Source organism: Arachis hypogaea, chromosome 20 (assembly GCF_003086295.3).
Source record: "Arachis hypogaea cultivar Tifrunner chromosome 20, arahy.Tifrunner.gnm2.J5K5, whole genome shotgun sequence".
Taxonomy (NCBI): Eukaryota; Viridiplantae; Streptophyta; class Magnoliopsida; order Fabales; family Fabaceae; genus Arachis; species Arachis hypogaea.
The window spans coordinates 82,318,059-82,337,532 of NC_092055.1; positions in this window are offsets into that span (position 1 = coordinate 82,318,059).

The window sequence follows — 19,474 nt, forward strand, 5'->3', positions numbered from 1 at the left end:
ATTCTAGAATTTAAAGATTGAACCTTTCTTAATAGGCAAGTAACAACTTGAGATTTTTTAATTAAAATATTGAATGTTAGTATTAATTTCGAAAATATGAAACAAAATTAAGAAAATGATTTTGAAAATCAATTTTTAAAAGTTTTCGAAAAACAGGAAAGAAAAATGAAAAAGGTTTGATTTTTGAAAAAGATTTGAAAAAGATGGAATTTTTAATTTGAAATTTTGACTTGACTAACAAGAAACAACTAAATTTTAAAAATTTTTTACTAAGTCAATCCAAAATTTTGAAATTTATGAGAAGAATAAGGGAAATATTTTTTTTTTTGGTTTTTGAATTTTTAATGAGGAGAGAGAAAAACATAAAAAAGACACCAGACATAAAAATTATGAATCAAAATAAGAAAAATATGCAAGAACATTTTGAATGTCAAGATGAAAACCAAGAACACTTTGAATGTCAAGATGAACACCAAGAACTTATTTTTGAAAAAAAATTTTAAGAAAAGAAACACATGCAAGACACCAAACTTAAAAATTTTTAAGCTTTAGACAATAAGAATTAAAAAATGCATATAAAAAATAAGAAAAGACACAAAAAGAAAAACACAAGATCAAACAAAGACAATCACAAGAACAACTTGAAGATCATGAAGAACGCATGCATGAATTTTTCAAAAATTTAAGGGAAATTAAAACATGAAATTGACACCAAACTTAAAATTTTGACACTAGACTCAAACAAGAAACATAAAATTTTTGGTTTTTATGATTTTATCAAATTTTTTTTTGTATTTTTCGAAAATATTTTGGAAAAAGAAAATAAGGAGATACAAAATTTTTAATAAGAATTCTAGGAATCATGCAATGTTAGTCTAAAGCTTCGGTCCAAAAATTTAGACATGGCTTAATAGCCAGCCAAGCTTTATGTGAAAGCTTCGGTCCAAAAGATTAGACATGGCCAAATGGCCAACCAAACTTCAACATACAATTCAGACATACAACAGCCAATTAGGTGAGAATCTAAAGGCTCTTGCAATGATAAGTGGAAGCCTCGGTCCAAAAGAATTTAGACATGACTTGACAGCCAGCCAGGCTTCAACAGATCAAGACGAAACTCTAGAATTCATTCTTGAAAATTCTGAAGAACAAATATTTTTTTTTGAATTTTTTGAAAATAAAAAGCTTAAAAATAAAATAAAATTACCTCCTCTGAGCAACAAGATGAACCGTCAGTTGTCCAAACTCGAACAATCCCCGGCAACGGCGCCAAAAACTTGGTACACAAAATCGTGATTGTTTGTTACCTGGCTACAACACCAAAAACTTGGTGTGGGAAAACGTGATCTCAAGATTTCTTACACAGTCCCACGTAACTAACCAGTAAGTGCACTGGGTCGTCCAAGTAATAAACCTTATGTGAGTAAGGGTCGATCCTACGGAGATTGTCGGCATGAAGCAAGCTATGGTCATCGTTGTAAATCTCAGTCAGGAGGATTCAATTGGTTATGAGGTTTTGATAATTAAAATATAAATAAAACAGAAAATAAAATAGAGATACTTATGTAATTCATTGGTGGAAATTTCAGATAAGCGTCTGGAGATGCTTTGTTGCTTCTAAACTTCTGCTTTCCTATTGCCTTCTTCCAACCATGCGTTACCTCCTTCCATGGCAAGCTGTATGATCCTCTCGGATGAAAACAAATCCATATGCGCTGTCACCGCACGGCTAATCATCTGTCAGTTCCCGCTAGCATCGGAATATAACCATTGTCCTTTTGCACACTGTCATTGCGCCCAACATTCGCAAGTTTGAAGCTCGTCACAGTCATCCCTTCCCAGATCCTACTCAGAATACCACAGACAAGGTTTAGACTTTCCGGATCTTAGGAATGCTACTAATGGTTCTAGCCTATACCACGAAGATACCAATCTCACAGACTCGGTCTGTGTATTAGATATCCAAGAGAGTATACTCCAGCTATCGTTCAATGACTATGTTGAACATCATGTAGATCGCTTTGTGGTTGTCAGGCATGCGATCTTGGCTAAGCGAGTAACGAAGATTGGGTGATTGTCACGGGTTACCCCTTCATTCTGACTTAAGTGAATTATGTACGAGAGTATATCTTGGAGAAGAAGTAGGCGTGAATTGAAAAGAAAAACAGTAGTAATTACATTAATTCATGAAGAATAGCATAGCTCCACACTTTAATCTATGGGGTGTAGAAACTCCATCATAGAAAATACATAAGTGAAAGGTCTAGGCATGGCCGTGAGGCCAGCCTCCAAACGTGTACAATAGCATATGATTCATAGACTTGATAAAAGCCTTCTTAAATAAATCACTAAAAGTAGTTTTTATACTAAACTAGTAATCTAGGTTTACAGAAAATGAGTAACTAAGTACAGAAATCCATTTCCGGGGCCCACTTGGTGTTTGCTTGGGCTGAGCATTGAAGCTTTTTCGTGCTTAGACTTTTCTTGGAGTTAAACGCCAGCTTTGGTGCCAGTTTGGGCATTTAACTCCAATTCTGGTGCCAGCTTGGGGGTTTTACGCTAAGATGTTTTAGGCTGACTTTGAACGCTAGTTTGGGCCATTAAATCTTGGGCAAAGTATGAACTATTATATATTGTTGGAAATCCCAGGATATTTACTTTCCAACGCAATTGAGAGCGCACCAATTGGGCTTCTGTAGCTCCAGAAAATCCACTTCGAGTACAGGGAGGTCAGAAACCAACAACATCTGTAGTCCTTTTTCAGCCTCTGAATAAGATTTTTGCTCAGGTCCCTCAATTTTAGCCAGAAAATACCTGAATCACAAAAAAACACACAAACTCATAGTAAAGTCCAGAAATGTGATTTTTGAATAAAAACTAATAAAAATATAATAAAAAATAGCTATTTCATACTAAAAACTATGTAAAAACAATGCCGAAAAGGGTATAAATTATCCGCTCATCAGAACTATAATGACAATATGCATCAAGGATGGAACAATCAAAGGTGGGAGGAGCCTCAAGGGATTGATCACCCTTCTTGGCAACAACAACCTCCGGATTCTTATGGGTATAACTCTCATCCTAATGCATATCAATCTAATGGATGTGGTGACCCTTATTGTGATTGTCAACAACCACCACCACATGCCTATGAACCACCCCCTCAACATGGTTTTGAACCACCTTACTCACAAGTCCCATACCATCAAACACCTCCATATGGCCCTAATCCTTATCTACCCTACCAACCACCTGATGACCCATATGAACCATACATAGAACTACCACAATTCCAACTACTCTCAAGAACCACCTCAACATACACCAACTCCATACCCTTACCAAAATGAACCACCTTCCAACTATAATGCCTTTCCCTCAAACAATGAACCCTCTCTTCCACCACCGCCCCCCAATGAAGCCCTCATGCTAGAACTAGGAGATCTTGACTCTCAACTCCAAAGGCAACAAGAGGGGATGGAAAAGGAGTTTAAAGAGCTAGGAGCCAAGATGGCTATCCTAGTGGAAGCCGTTAAAAACATGGCCTCCTTCCGACTAAGCCTAAGCAACCAAGGCACTCCCATTGATGAATGTGGAGAAGCAACCAAGGAGCATAGTGAGGGAGTGAGTTTAGAGCTTCAAGGTGAAGAAGAGGATTTAAAGCAAGAATTGCCACAAGGGGTGGAAGTTAAGACAATTGAATCGGAAGGAGTGGTTGAAAACCTAGGAGATGTTGGAAGTCCATGGGAATGTAGAATCATAAAGCCTTCTTCCAAGAAGCTTGACATTGATGTTGAGGAGGGTGTACAACCTCCAAAGCATATCATGGTGAAAAACTTTGAAGAGGTTGACCAAGAGATGGATTCAATCATTGAGGAATTCTTGTGTACAATTGAATCCTCTTCCATTGGGCTTGACATGGAGATTAAAGAAGAAGACACCTCACCTTCCATACCCTTGGTAAGCAATGAAGAAAAGATTGAATTGGAAGGTAGCTACCAAGAGGAAGAGGTTGAGCAAGAAGCAAGCTCCATTATTGAAGATGATTCCATACCAACTAATGAATCTCCTTTATTGTGTTGTGAAATTGATGACAAGGAAAACCGTGCACAACCTCCAACACATGGTTTGAGCAATGAAGGGTGTATAAAAGAAGTTGGTGAGCAAGGAATTGAAGTTGAAGAAGCTTGCAAGGAGGTGGAGGTAGCCAAGAAGGAGCACAAGGGCGTAGACCTCGCATTGGCTAAGTGTGGGGAGGTCCCCCTTCCTAAGTCACCATCATCCAACACAATATTCAAGTGGGTAAAATTCTTATTCCTAAGCTTTTCTTTTTCACTTGAATATGGTTTGATTGAAAGTGATGGTCAACTTAGAGCTCTTTGTAGAGTTAAGAGTAGGAGAGAGTTGTGTAGTGGTTGGACACATCACTCTAAGTACATGATAGTTGCATGCTCGGAGTTGAATGGCAATGGTTGGTGTAGAACCAAATTGCATGGGTCTAGGAGAATGTTTTGGTGCTTAATTGAGAATTCTAAGGTCATGCCACCCAATTGGAATCATGATGATCAATTTGAAGATGGGTGTCAAAACAAAGTTTGGGATCCCGGATCGCACAAGGAAAATCAAATTTGAGAGCCCATGGCTTGTATGAAACTCCATCAAGGCTTGGAGTTATCATCTTTGAAGACTAAAGCTTATTGGAGATTGAAGCATTGGTGGATGTTCAAGGATAGCTTCAAGCACAAGCCACCTTAAGAGGAGCTCCCCATAAGTCCAACTTAAGGACAATAAACAAAAGTGCTAGGTGGAAGACACCCCACCATGGTAAATTCTTTTCATTTTCCCTTTTGTACATACTGGTAATTAGTTTAATTTCATGTTTTGTTGAGTTTGTTGAGTTTATTTGGTAATTTGATATGTTAAATAAGGTTTTATGGTGTTTTGGTAGCTGTTTGGAGGTTTAGAATGCTTGGATTAGTGGAAAAACATAGAAAAATTTTAAAAATAGTGCACCAACCCGCGCGTACGCGTACCTAGCGCGTACGCGCGACTCAAGCATTTTCGACCATCCACGCGGATGTGCCATGTACGCGTACGCGTGGATGTAAAAATTCCACCCCCAGCCAAAAACCTGAGAGTTAGGCCTGCACTGTGCGAACATTGGGCCTAAGGCACAAACCAACCCGCGCGTACGCGCACCTGGCACGTACGCGCCGTTGACTCTAATTGCGCAATGCACGCATACGCATGCTGTGCGCGCGCGCACCGATAGCGCCACTTATCCCTCTGGTACAAAAACCAGAAAGTTATGCCAATTTTGTGCCCATTTCATGCCCGCGACTGACGCGCAGGCGCACTTCACGCATCTGCGCTGATCGCCACCTTCATCAGGCACGCGCCCGCGCACTGTGCGCGTCCGCGCCGGTCTTCCATTTTCTTTTGTCCATTGCATTCACATACTTCTATTCTTTGCATTTTCATTTTGTTTTTATAGCCTGTTTTTACTTTATTTTTTTTCGAGTTTCTTATTTTAATAATGGTGTTGAATTCTCTTACTCAATTGTTGAGAATTTCTTGCATTATTTTGGTGCTTCGTGACTTGTTTGATATTGATGGCTGATGAAACTTTTAAATCAATGCTTCATCTTTTATGACTCTTGTGTCCCTTGTGCATTGATATGACCTTGCATGCTTTTCATAACCCACTATTTCTATTTGAACTTGATGCTTTTGAGTGCTCTTCATGCCTTGACTTTACTCTTGCATCAAGTATTAATTGATATGCCCTTTGTCTATATTGCTTTCTCACTCACATGCGTAGCTAACATGTAGTGAGGACCCTATTCTTATTTGGCATTAGCCCCCGCCTATGTTCTACTTGCTTTGATATCTTTGATGTAGGCTTAATTATCCTTCTTTTTCTTTCCTTTTAGGTTGGCCACCAAGAGGGAAAGGAATGGAAAAGTTTCAAATGGGGGCAACAAACAAGTTCACCCGCACAACCCTTTGAAGAAACTCATCAATTGTAGCTACCTGTCCACCTTGCTCTTCTTTGCACGCACCGAGGACGGTGCAAATTTCTAAGTGTGGGGAGGTCGTCTGACCGACCTCCATGGGTAACAACTTCCTTTTTCAACACCAAATTTTACTTTTTGTCTTTTTTAGATTAGTTGTTGCATTGCATGATAGGGTGCATGTTAGTTAAAATTTGTACATATTTTACCACTTCTTTTTATGTTAGGACTACTTGGTTAGGGTGATGATTTCTTTTCCAAGAAAAAATTGTTCTCGCGCACCCTACCAATTTGAAAAATTTTTTTGTGATGAACTTGCTTGAAGAATTTATTTTGGAACATGGTTTTTGTGCTAAGAACACAAGCATGTGAGTTTTGAGCCAAATTGTGTGGTTACATCATATAACCACTTATTTCCATTCTTGTGTGCATTATTCTCTTTCTATGATTGTAATATTTGATTTGTTTGATTCTATATGTCCATTATTCCATGTATATATGCATTTGTATGATTGAGGCCATCAATCCATTTAGCTCATTAACCCAAATAGCCTACCTTTCACCAACCATTGTTAGCCAATTTTGAGCCTATTTAATCCTTTTTGTTCTTAATTATAGCACATCACTAACCTATAAGCGAAAAATAATAAATGTCCTTAATTTGGATCTTTGATTAGCTTAGGCTAGTGAGGGTGTGTATCATTTGGGTATGGAAAACTTGGGACATTGGTTGAGGTAAAAGTGTAATTTTTATTAAAAATTTTGGGAATTGGGTACATACTCATGTATTAACTATATGTAAAACCATATGCATTGATACGTTTGTATATACTTTAGAAAAAAATGATGAAAAAGAAAAAAAAAATATATATATATATAAAAGAAAAAAAATAATATAAAAAAATATAATAGAAAAAGGAAAAAAAAGAGAAAAAAATTGCAATAAAAAGGGGACAAAAATGCCCCAAGGTAAAGTTCAATAAAAATCCATGCATATGGAATGTGAATTCAAGAGAATGCATGAGTATGTGAAAAAGTGGGAATCATGGGTAGCTAGGTTGTGTATTAGAATTGTATAGGTTGTCATATGTGTTAGGTGAGAGCTTAGGCTAATCAAAGATACAAATTTTAAGCTCACTTGACTATATACATCCCTACTTTGACCCTAGCCCCATTACAACCTATGAATAAGCCCTCATGATGAATGTATGCATGCATTGAATAATTGTTGATTGTTAGATGAAAAATAAATCATGGAAAGCATGATTAGAAGAGAATTGAGTGATCGACCCTATACACTAGAGCGACTAGAGCGGATACACTTCCGGTGAGGGTTCGATGCTCAATTCCTTGTTGCCGGCTTTCATGGGCTTTCTTCTTGCAAGTCTACTTGTACTTTATTTTGATATTCAAATTGGTAGGATTCATGAATCATCATACTACTTAGCCCTACATGTGCATATGTGTTCTTGGGAATTGATTTACTTTTAACTAAGTAGGTAGAATCATTTTGCATTTAGTTGCATTCATATAGATATGTGCATATAGTTTAATTGCATTGAATAAATGTTCATACCCCGTTCCTTGTCCTTCTTTATTCTTAGCATGAGGACACGCTTAGTTTAAGTGTGGGGAGATTTGATAAACCCCAAATTTGTGGTTTATCTTGTGCTTAATTTGGGGGATTTTATCACCTTTTCTCACATTTATTCAATGAAATAGCATAGTTTTGCAATTCTCCCTTGATTTGTGCTTAAATGTGAAAATATGCTTTTTAGGCCTTAACATAGCTAAATTCAATTCACTTTAATTCCATTCAATGCCTTGATATGTTTGTTGGGTGATTTCAGATTCATAAGGCAAGTATTGGATGGAAGAAGTGAGGAGAAAAGCATGCAAAGTGGGAGAACTCATGAAGAAATGAAGGAACCACAAAGCTGTCAAGCCTGACCTCTTCGCACTCAATCGATCATAACTTGAGCTACAGAAGTTCAAATGAGGCAGTTCTTGTTGAGTTGGAAAGCCAACATCCGGGGCTTCAAAATGATATAAAATTTTCCATAGTTGCTTGACGTCTAGGGATGCACACGTGCGCTGTACGCATGCGCACCGATGCTGCACATGGCCCACTAAAGATGAAATTGCTGGTGGCGATTTCTGAAGCACTTTGGGCCCAACCCAACTTATTTCTGATGTTATTTCATGCAGAATTCAAGCTTGGGCAAGGGGGGAGCAATTGTTTGTAGTTTTGGCATCATGTAGGTTAGTTTCTAGAGAGAGAAGCTCCCTCTTCTCTCTAGAATTAGGGTTCTTAGGATATTTCCATCTTAGATCTAGGTCAATTTTCATGTTCTCATCTTGTTTCCTTCATAATTTCTTGTTTCTACTCTTTGATTTCCATGGTTTGTAGTGTTAATTTTCCTTTTATGCTCTCTTTTATGTTCATGGATGCTCTTGTTGGATTTGGTTCACATTTAATGAAATTTGATGTTCAATGTTCTCTTATTGATGATTTGAGTTGTTGATTTACTTTTCTTGCAATTGGTAGTTGGTAGATTTATTATTCTTGCACTTTTACTATGCTTTCTTTATACACCCGCCAAGTGTTTGACAAAATGCTTGGTTGGGCTTTAGAGTAGATTTTGAGCATTCTTGGCTTGGGAAGAGTAATTGGGCAATCTTGAGTCATTAATACCCAATTTAGATTGGTGATCTAGAGTTGTTAGTTAATATCATTTTCAATGACTCTAATCTCTTGCTAATTCAATTAGTGAGTTGATTAATACTTTTGATTTGAGATTAACTAGTCTTGTTTGACTTTCTCTAATGGAAGATAACTTATATCTTCTTCCAACATTGGGGATGACAAAATAAGATAAATTCTTGTTAAGTATTGTTATGATTAATGACTAAGATAGAAAGCCTATGATCTCAAACCTTGCCATGAATGTCTCTCTTTATTAATTGCTTTCTTTAATTTCTCTCTTTACTTTTCTTGTCATTTATTTTATTGCCCGTTTTATCAACCAAACCCCTTTGTTCTTCATAGCCAATAATTGACCACTTCATTGTAATTCCTTGTGAGACGACCCGGAGTCTAAATACTTCGGCTAATTCTTATTTGGGGTTTGTTCTTTATGACAACCAAAATTTTTATTGGGAGGATTGTTTGTTGGTGTAGAACTACACTTGCAACGAGAATTCATTCATTTGTGTGAAATTTTATACCATCACAACAATCTCGCTCATCAGTTTTCAAGCAAGGAATGAAAGATTAAAAGAACTAGCAATAAAAGAACTGAGAAATGAGCAAAATTGATGTAAATGCAAGTAAAGTGAAAATGGGATCAAAACTAGTGAAAATGCTATAAATGCAATAAGGCGCCTTGACTTGGGAGTGAGTGTCCAAGGAATCCTATCATCGCCATAACCACAACTATGGTAATTATGATGAGTCAATCTCGCCTAGTCAACCCCAACCATCGAGGAGTAAGTCAAGCAAGCATAATTGACTTTAATCCATAAATCCTAGTCAACTTACCAAACTAGTTGATAAAAGACTAGCGTCAATGGAAACAAGAGTCAACTAACTACCCAAGAATTACCACTAAATGTCGGACATTATAACTCTAGTATCCTAGAAACTCAAACCACAAGCCAAGGTGTGACAATCTACTTAAATCCTAAGGTTGGCATTTTCACAAACACCTTGTTTGCATAAAAGTAAAGCATGAAAAATTGTAAAGGAAATAGAAAGCTATAACCAACCATGCACAAAATCAACAATAAACATCCAAACAAGCATAAAGAAAGCATGAAATATTAAATTCATTAATCAAAACTTCAAGAACTCAAAATTGCAATTATAAATAAAGTGCTTGAACCAAAGGAAATGAAAATAAAGACAATGTAATTAAAGAGGAAATTAGAGTACTTACAATTAAAGATGCAAAAATCCAAGAGAAAAGCTTCTATAAAATGCTACAATAGAAATGGAAATTAAACCCTAAGAGAGCAATGCTACACTACTCCTACTCCTACCCCTAATTACTCTCTAAAACTATCTAAGTGTGCTCCCCCTTTATATGTGTTGAACCCCCCTTATATAGCACTCCAAATTCAGCCTCAAGCCTTCAAAATTTGGCCCAAAAGCACCCAGAAATTGTCAGGCACGCATTTCATTAATGTAACCACGTGCAGGGACCTGTGCAGATGCACAGACATGTGCGTCTGCACACTCGGATGAAAATTGACCTGTGCGTACGCACACATGGAAATTCTTGCTTGTGAGCGCACACGCATGGCTGTGCGCACGCACACTTCGCTGTGTGTGCTTTTCCTTGTTTTCTTCATGTTTTCTCCCTTGTACATGCTTTCTTCACTTTTGCCTATCCATTCTTGCCTCCAAGGTCTGAAATCACTCACAAACCACATCACGGCATCGAATGACATAAAAGTGGAATTAAATTGCTCTATTAAAGCACAAAATTGCATGTTTTCACATTTAGGTTCACATTAGGGATCAAACACAAAAGTATGCTATTTTGGTGGTTAAGTGTGACTTCATGTGCTAGAATCCATCCAAATTGAGTCAAAATATACCATCAAATATGAACTCATCAATTCCTCCACACTTAAACAGTAGCATGTCCTCAGGCTAAACCAATAAGGAGAATGATCAAAAGGGGTAATCAACTTATTAAATGCAACTACCTATATGCATATAAGTATGCAAATACTATATATCTATCTATTTATCTATCTATAGTATCTATATGAAATTGGTGAAAACAAATAATCAAATTCCCAAGCAAGTATAGACAAGTAGGGCCAAGCAAGGAAATTGTCCAATGCGATCAAAGATCTCAAGTCATCAAAGTGAAGCAACTTGCAAGAATACATGACAAGAAGTATGGAAACATAGAGTTTAGTAATTGAACCCTCACTAGGTGTGTATACACTCTAATCACTCGGTGTTTAGGGTTTCAATCACTCAAGTCTTCTCTAATCATGCTTTCAAGGAATTGCTTTTCATCTAACAATCAACACAAGTGATGCATGAATGCAATTATCATGAGGACTTCATATGGTTGTAATGTGGTTAGGGTTAAGGACGGATAGATATGGCTAAAATGCATGGCGAAAAGTTGAAAAAAGCGTGGTGATAGCTTTTTTCCACGCTTTTTGAGCTACCGCCACGCTTTTGAAAGGGTAGCCTATGAATGCATGGCGGTTGCTCTATCGCCACGCTTTTGGTGACCTATCGCCATGCTTTTTCTTTTGCCACGCATTTTACAAATGGCCACCCGTTAAAGCGTGGCCGTATGTAGGAGATATGGCCACGCTTTTGAAGCGTGGCCATATAGGAGATATGGCCACGCTTTTGAAGCGTGGCAATAGAGAGAGATATGGCCACACTTTCAAAGCATGGCGGTAGAGAGAGATATGGCCACGCTTTTGAAGCGTGGCGATAGCGAGATACGGCCACGCTTAGCCAGAGATACGGTCACGCTTTAAAAACGTGGCAATAGCCTTATAAAATTTAAAAAAAAAAAATTCTGATTTTTACCTTCATCGATACAAAATATAAATTTTTCAGTTCTTTTTTATTACCAAACTTATAAATATAGTATGCAATTTTTATTACAAGACAAATCAAATAATAATTAGTGACATACATAATTTTTGCTATAATTATTTTATACATTAAAAAACTAATACTCAAATACAAAATAAATCTCCAGTTCAAATTCCAAAACTAAAAACTGAAGAAAAATACAAAAACAATACAACTTCTAAGATTGTTGTTGAGGAGTTTGGTGATAGCTTCTAAGATTTCAAATCTGATGCCAGAGTACCCTTGAAGAAGGGTGTTGACCCTCACAAGCATTGCTGCTCTCGTTGCTGATTTTGGCAAGATATGGGATAACTCACTTTCATGGCCAAATATTGCACAATTCAAAATCCTGTTCAAAAATCACCCAGGAGAACTATATTAGCAAAGCAAATGTCTAAATTAATTACTAATACTTATTTTAATATCAAAGGGCTAAATTAATATACAACATTTTTGAAAAGCAAACATAATTCAAAATATTTACTAGAAGAATATGCAGAAGCAAGCAAATACTTTCCATATCGATAAATATCGAAAAATTAGAATTTTAATAAAACACTTTTCATCAGGAGGGGAAAAACATTATTTTTTTTGTCTTTGACAATTTTGCGATAGAAATAACGAACAAGCAAGGTCTAAGAAAAAAGTACCAGGGGGGACCAGAAAAGAATTGCAATTGAAGCAGCCAAAGGAACTGTTTTGTGAATAGCATTGAATGAAGGAAGACAAAAAAAGGACAAAGAATCTATTCTAGACACCGCAATTTGGAACTTCTTTTGATGGTTGCTACAATATTGAACATTACCCCAGCTTTTAGTCCTGTAGCAGTGGTTCTAGCTCTACTATGATGCACCTGCATTTTGTGCAGAAATTAAATTATCTCCAGTTGATCATTGGCGTGATAAGCATTTTTTATTCTTTTTCTTTCCCAAATAACCCTGGAAGTGTAAATTTCGACTCACCATGGCGGAACATTGAGGAAACAACCAGTCATGAGGACATCCTTCTAGAAGGAAAACATTATCAGGAACTTCTGTCACTTCATAATGGAAGATAATAACTATCCCAAACACAAGATGGAAGTGACAATGATCATGATCCAATTGCTGAACAAAGTGCTGATGACAAACCAAATCATTCTGCAAAATATGTCCATAAAAGTATTACTTTTACTTTTGATAATAGACTTCTATAAGAATCTGCAACTTGCTCAAGAATTATGAATCATTTTTAAATATATTTCATGCCACCAGGCTAAAGCAATTTATAGTTATATCATGCATGATACGTGTTCAGAAACAAACCTGCCCAAGAGTTACAGGAAGGAGTCTTCCGGTGGGAGGTCCAGGCCGGCTGCCGCCTAGAGATGAGAATGCACTGCTATATATCAGTCTCAATCTTCCTTGCAATTTATCAAGGTCAGCCGAGAGATCAACTAGTCCTCCGGCAGCTTCGAGTTCCTTAGCCACAGCATCTGCCTTTCTCAAATCATCCTCATTTGCAGCAAGACCTCTATTCAGCCCAGAAACAGCACTCTGCATAATAATTCCGCAAGTATTAAAAGCCAAATCCTAGAACAAACATAAACTAAACAAAAAGTAGCAGTGAACATGATAATAATTAGAATTCTAGAACCCTAGCACTCTGCATAAAAGAGCTTGTTACCGAATTCAATCTTGTTTAATAAGACAGTAAGACATTGTTAGATGTATTGTTGGATATGTATCATCCTCACCTTTTAGAACTAAGACTTAGCTGTTATAAAAGCATGACACTTTCATGCAACAAAAGAAGCAATTTATGGTGAAATTAGAATCCAAAAAGGAAGAGTCTGCCAAAGTACCAACTAAGGAAGAAAAAATTTATTTAACAAATAATTCTTCAAATTGGCAGTTAAAAAGAATCAACCTCTCCCAGACAAGAGTACAAGACAGTTCTCCAACTTCATGTTAAAGATTAAAAATAAGGCCTTGAAATTCAACTCAAGGAAATAGGTGTATTCAAAAATTAATATAAAGTGGAAATAAGAATTGAAGGAATGAAAAACTTGCTCACATGGCAATATCCATAAGGAGGAGTCCCAGCAATATCTGCACATTCTGAGTACTCCATAGAAACAAAAAACAGGATATGGCACACCTTTACCTAAATTTTAATCATTTGCAAAAGAAAAGGAAAAGATAAGCAAACTAAGGTAATTCATTGAGATTGGTATAAAATAAGACATTAAGCCCCGTTCCACCAAAACAAAGGTAAAGAAACTAAGAGCTTAATAAAAGATTCTAATGCAGACAAAAATATCCCCAAACAAAGAAGTTAAAATAAAATAAAAGAAAAGTACCTTTCCCACAAACCCTCCAATCAAATAAAAGGAACTGAAACTTGAAAATATGGTAGTTGGTGTGAAATAATGTAACTAATGACGCCAACCAGCCTTTGATGATCCCTTGAAAAAAAACGGGGAAAAAAAAAACAGAAGCAGCTCCTACCAGCCCACACCAGCAGCAACAACAGCAGGAGTAAATAATGAGAGCCTTTATTTGATGAGAGGGCATTCAAGTCCCACTCCTAAGAGAAGAACACCACTCCCTTCTACACATTGATTATCACCACAACAAAATAAGAGAGAGCCTCTGAAAGTTTCTGAACCATTAGAAACTGTTTTCAATGGAACTTGAAGTGTGTCAAGATCTTAAAACTGTTTTCTTTGTGCAAGCCTCATCATGCTCCTCTTTCCCTCTGGAGAAGGAATCACTACACAAAAACAAAAACAAAAAAACCATTGAGTTTTATTTAACACATTCAAAAAGTTTAAGCAATTGAGAAATATAATCAATATAAAACACGTTGATCAAAATTTGTAACGAATATATAGTTACTAACCTCCTCCAAGGTCCCTGGTGGAATTTCCTGTTACCGTTAAACAAGCCAATCTTTCACACATCCTCTGCAGCACGGCAAGCCATCTCTGAGCTCCAAATGCCATTCCATTATAAACAAGATTCCGGAAAAGATGATGAACCGAAGTTTTGTCTTCGATCTCTACATGTTCAACCCAAGTCACCTGATAATAACAATAACCTATTAGCAGAGTGACTAATATGCATGTTATTACAATATCAAAGTATATCCAAATTTGAATTTCACCTTAGAGTATCCATTAGGCATGTCCTGAATGAAGCAACCGAAGGAAGGTGATGAGATCGGAACGGCGGAGCAAAGTGATTGTCCTGTGGAAAATCATAGGAAACATCACTCCGATTGTTCACAACAGGTGATTCAGTAGCTAGGGTTCCTGAATTCGACCCCTTCAGAGGTTTATCTGAACTCTTCATCACGCCGCACTGAGACTCAGTTTCGCAAGGCGATTCGCTAGCTCGTTCTTCTCCCTCTGACGCCTTCCCTTGTTGTCCTTGTTCGTTTCCACCTTCGCCGCCTTCTGAATCCTTCTCTTTCGGGAGAAGCTCCGGCGCTCTCTCCGTGACAGACGGTGAGCACCAAGGGAGTCACCATCAAATCCTCAAATCCTCAAAATGGCACAGCGATGGTGGGGATCTGAGCTCTTCTCCTCAAATCCTCAAAATGGCACAGCGAGGGGAGGTTGCCAAAGTTGAAACTGACGGTGTAAGAGTTGAGAGTGAGAGAGTATGAATGAAGGGTGGGGATCTGTTGGCAAAGTTTTAGGTTAGGATTAAGGGGTTATTGGGTTTGGGGCGGGTTATTAGGTTTTTCTTTTTAAAAACTTTTGGCCACGCTATTAAAGCATGCCAAAAGAGTATCAGGATATGGTCACACTTTAAAAGCATGGCAAAAGAACACCAGGATATGGCCATGCTTTATAAACGTTACTGTAGTGAAACTCTGTTGCTACGCTTTCAAAACGTCCCTATTTTTGTCTATGGCCACGCTTTTGAAGCGTGGCAGAAAAAAATGTGGCCGTATTTCTATTCAACTGCCACCCTTACAAAAGCGTGGCCATTGACCCTTTTCGCCAAGCTTTTGAAGCGTGGCGAAAAAAACGTCGCTGAATCTCTATTCAATCGCCACCCTCACAAAAGCGTGGCCATTGAACACTTTTGACCACGCTTTTAAAGCGTGACAAAAAAAAGCGTGCCCATAGACCTGTTTTCTTGTAGCGATGGTTGAATCCTTGATTAATTTAGGTATCCAACTCAACCCATATCAAAATCAAAATGCAATCCTAACCTTCCATTATTTCTTATTGATTTTCTTTCACTTAGGGGTAACTTTCATCCCCTTTTTATGATGATGATGATTTTTTTTCAAGTGAAATGCATACGGTTCTAGTAGCTCATACATGAGTGTACCCATTTCCCAAAGTTTTTAACGAAATACCCAAGTTGAACATTTTCTTTTACTACCAAAGTTTCCCAAAAGATTCCCCCACACTTAAATGTAACACACTCCTTCAACCTAAGCTAATCAGGGATGCAATCCAAGGTAAATCATGGTTTTCTGCTTAAGGTTGTGATGTGTTAATATCAAGAACAATGGGGTAAATAAGGCTCAAAAGGGGTTAACAATGGTAGATGCAAGGATAAGGCTATATGGGTAAAGTAAGCTTTTATCAAAGATGGCCTCAATCATGCTCAATACAATTCAATACATCAATCAATGGAAATGAAGAATTAAGCAAAACCAAGATTACAATCATAGAAGAGATATATCACACAACGAACAAAGTTAGTGGTTAAAATGTGTAACCACTCAATATAAGCCCAAAACTCACAAGGTATTTGTTCTTTACTCTTCTATGTTCCAAAATAAAATCATTCAAGCAAGTTTGAAAATAGTTTTCTCAATCAATTCAATAGAATGCCCTTGACAAAATTCTTGGAAAATTTTGTTGTTTTTCACCAAAATTATTTCCTATATGTATGTATGATGTGATGGATGCAAAATTTCTCAAAATTTTGCTAGTTCTTTTCCTAATTTTCAAAAAGTAAAAATTAACATGAACAATTAGGATCAAGATAACTAGGCATATGCTATTCACATAATCTAATCACAACTTCTATCTATAAAATATATACCATGCAAAAGATGCAAAATGCAATAGATATAAACTTTGAAGAAAATGTAATGCAACAACCAAAAACACTCCAAATATCTACAAGAAACATAATAAAAAGAAACAGAAACAAAGTGCAAAGCGTTCGAAAAAGAGAATTTACGCCCCCGAAATGACGAATCCTCCCCCACACTTAAGCGTTGGACGGTCTTCTGTGCACGAACACGATCCGGGGGAATGTCTCTAAGTTCCTCCTCCTTCGGTTGGTGGATGCGGGGGTTTGGGTTGTGTGGAAATCGCAACGTCGAACGCATTCTCGGCGGCATTATCCTCTGTGTCCTCCTCCTCTCCCCGGCTGCTTGCCTTCATGTCTCATCCTCGAAAAGAATGAATAATGTACAATTAGAACCCATAGGCAAGTAGTACAAAAAGGTAAAGGAGAGGGTAAACAAGCATCTAATCGACGAATTTTTGCATAGTAGTGTGGAATACACACAACGGCCGGTTAAAGTGGCATCCACATGATGAAAAAGTAGGCATAAGTTCCTCAATTAAATGGCAGAAGATGCAAGCACTAGATGAGCATGAATTAAGGACAAGCAAACTTAGGCAACTACCAACAAAAGTGAATTGAATGTAGGAATTATTGGATATTGAAGTTGTGAAAGTGTAAGAGCAAAATTGATATAAAATAGCACAACTAACAATAACCAATGTAATGATGAAGAGAACTACCTATTCATCCTTAAGAATAATCAAATAATCACATGGGAAGGTGCTTGCTACAAAAAGTGACAAATCATGATAAGAAGCAAGTCAAGTCAACTCAAACAAATGCAAAGCATTAACGAGGAGCAAATACCTTGTGATGTGATTATATTGACTTAAAAACCATAATGAACAAGTAATTCCATTCAATTCACTAAATTCAATATGCACTTGTTAAAAATTGCACCTAATAAGAGACAAAAAGTCAATTTCTAAATCAATTGGGTGCTAGCAACTCAAAGCATTAAACAACAAGTACATTATTGAAAATATAATCATTCAAAGGTGCACAATTCTTGATTAGAATGCCAAACAAGGATATGGTCTAACACATATGGTCGCGACAACACATGCATTAAACAAAAAGTTCATCTAGACATTTAAACAAACACATGGAATGTAGTGCACAGATTCATCAATTCAAGCAAAAAATTCAAACATCAACAACCCATAAATAAAAAATTGAACACTTACAATGCAACAAACAAACAGTAATTAAGAAAACTTAAACTAAATGACCAAAATTAAATAAAGAAACCAAAAATTAAGCAAGCAACTAAACATAACAAAGAATATTAAAACAAGAAAATTAAAAAGATGAAGAATAGAAAAGAGAGGGATAGGCAACAGTGGCACTTATGTTAGCCACTGCGAAGCTCACGGCGGTGGTACTTCGCTGGAGAAGAGAAAAACAAGAGAAAAAAAAGAAAGAAGAAAGAAGAAAGCAGAAAGAAGAAAAGAGAAGCAAGAGAACGGCAGAACAGGGCACTTGTAACGACCCAATTTCTGGTAAGTCATGATCATACTAGAAAATGAGCGCTACCAACTTGTCTTCCTAATTATTATCTATTATTTACTATATGAGCCTGATTCGTTGTTAAAAGCGTAGTTATTTTGCGAGGTACTTTTTTTTTTAAAACATTTGGATTAATAAACAGAATCATTCATAATCAATTCACCGATAATAATAGATAAAAAAGTTATAAACAACTACACATAAATACATCTCAAGCATTTGTTAACATTCCGTGATCCAGCCTTTATTAGAGTAAAGATCTTTAGTTAGAACACCCCTAGATATAGCTAAATAATATCTATATACATATATATACATACAACATCCCAGGCCCTGACCTGTTCAAGAAGTCCCTAAGCTGGCACCCAGGCTAGCCTAGACTCTATACTCACCTAGTCCCTCTAACCTACTAAAGCGAGGGAAAATACGTTCTAGGTCTTCAAAACTCAAGTTAGGTGGAACGTCATCAAAAGGTAGAACTGTATCTGTTACTCCTCTGCACGATCAGACATTACCATACGGCGTTTCTCTGGTACCTCATCAAGTAGCCACGCAATAGGAGTCTCGTACACATGATTTAGGTTAAAATGCGCATACGAAGGGGTGCAGACGTTGGCTGGCCTCACAGTATATACATATAATCAGAGAACGATATTCACCCTAGACTCCGAAGACTATCTAGAGCAGAATCCTCTTCTTGCGAACAGTCATCAGCAAACTATGGTAAGGTACTCTTACTTCCATCTGAAGGGGGAAGGGAGAGAAAAGGGGTAAGAACTGGGGAGTTCTTAGTAGGGTCGGGGTTTTTAGTTTACGTTCATTTACTTGGGGTTGATTAGCAAACAAATAACATAATACAGCGAAGCAGTAAACAGAAGATAAAGATAGAAAGAGAAAGTAGAGGCAATAGAAAGTAGAACACAAACAAAAGAATACAATAAAACACAGAAATAGTATGCAAGCAGACAAACATAAAGAAATAAACCACACACAGAAAGGAATGCAACAGAGAATGATGCACAGACAAGAATGATGCATGTCTAGTCCTAGTGCAGGTAATGAGCTCATTTGTCGGTTTCTACCCGCTCCCGACGTAACCCAGCATTACTAGCCGGATATGGCTTTCCTGTTGGCTATACCCCTGTGTACAGGAAATAACCCCTCTGCCACCACAGGGTCCACTGCACGCAGGAAATAACACATCTGCCACTGCAGGTTTGTATGCCGACACACCTTCTGTATAC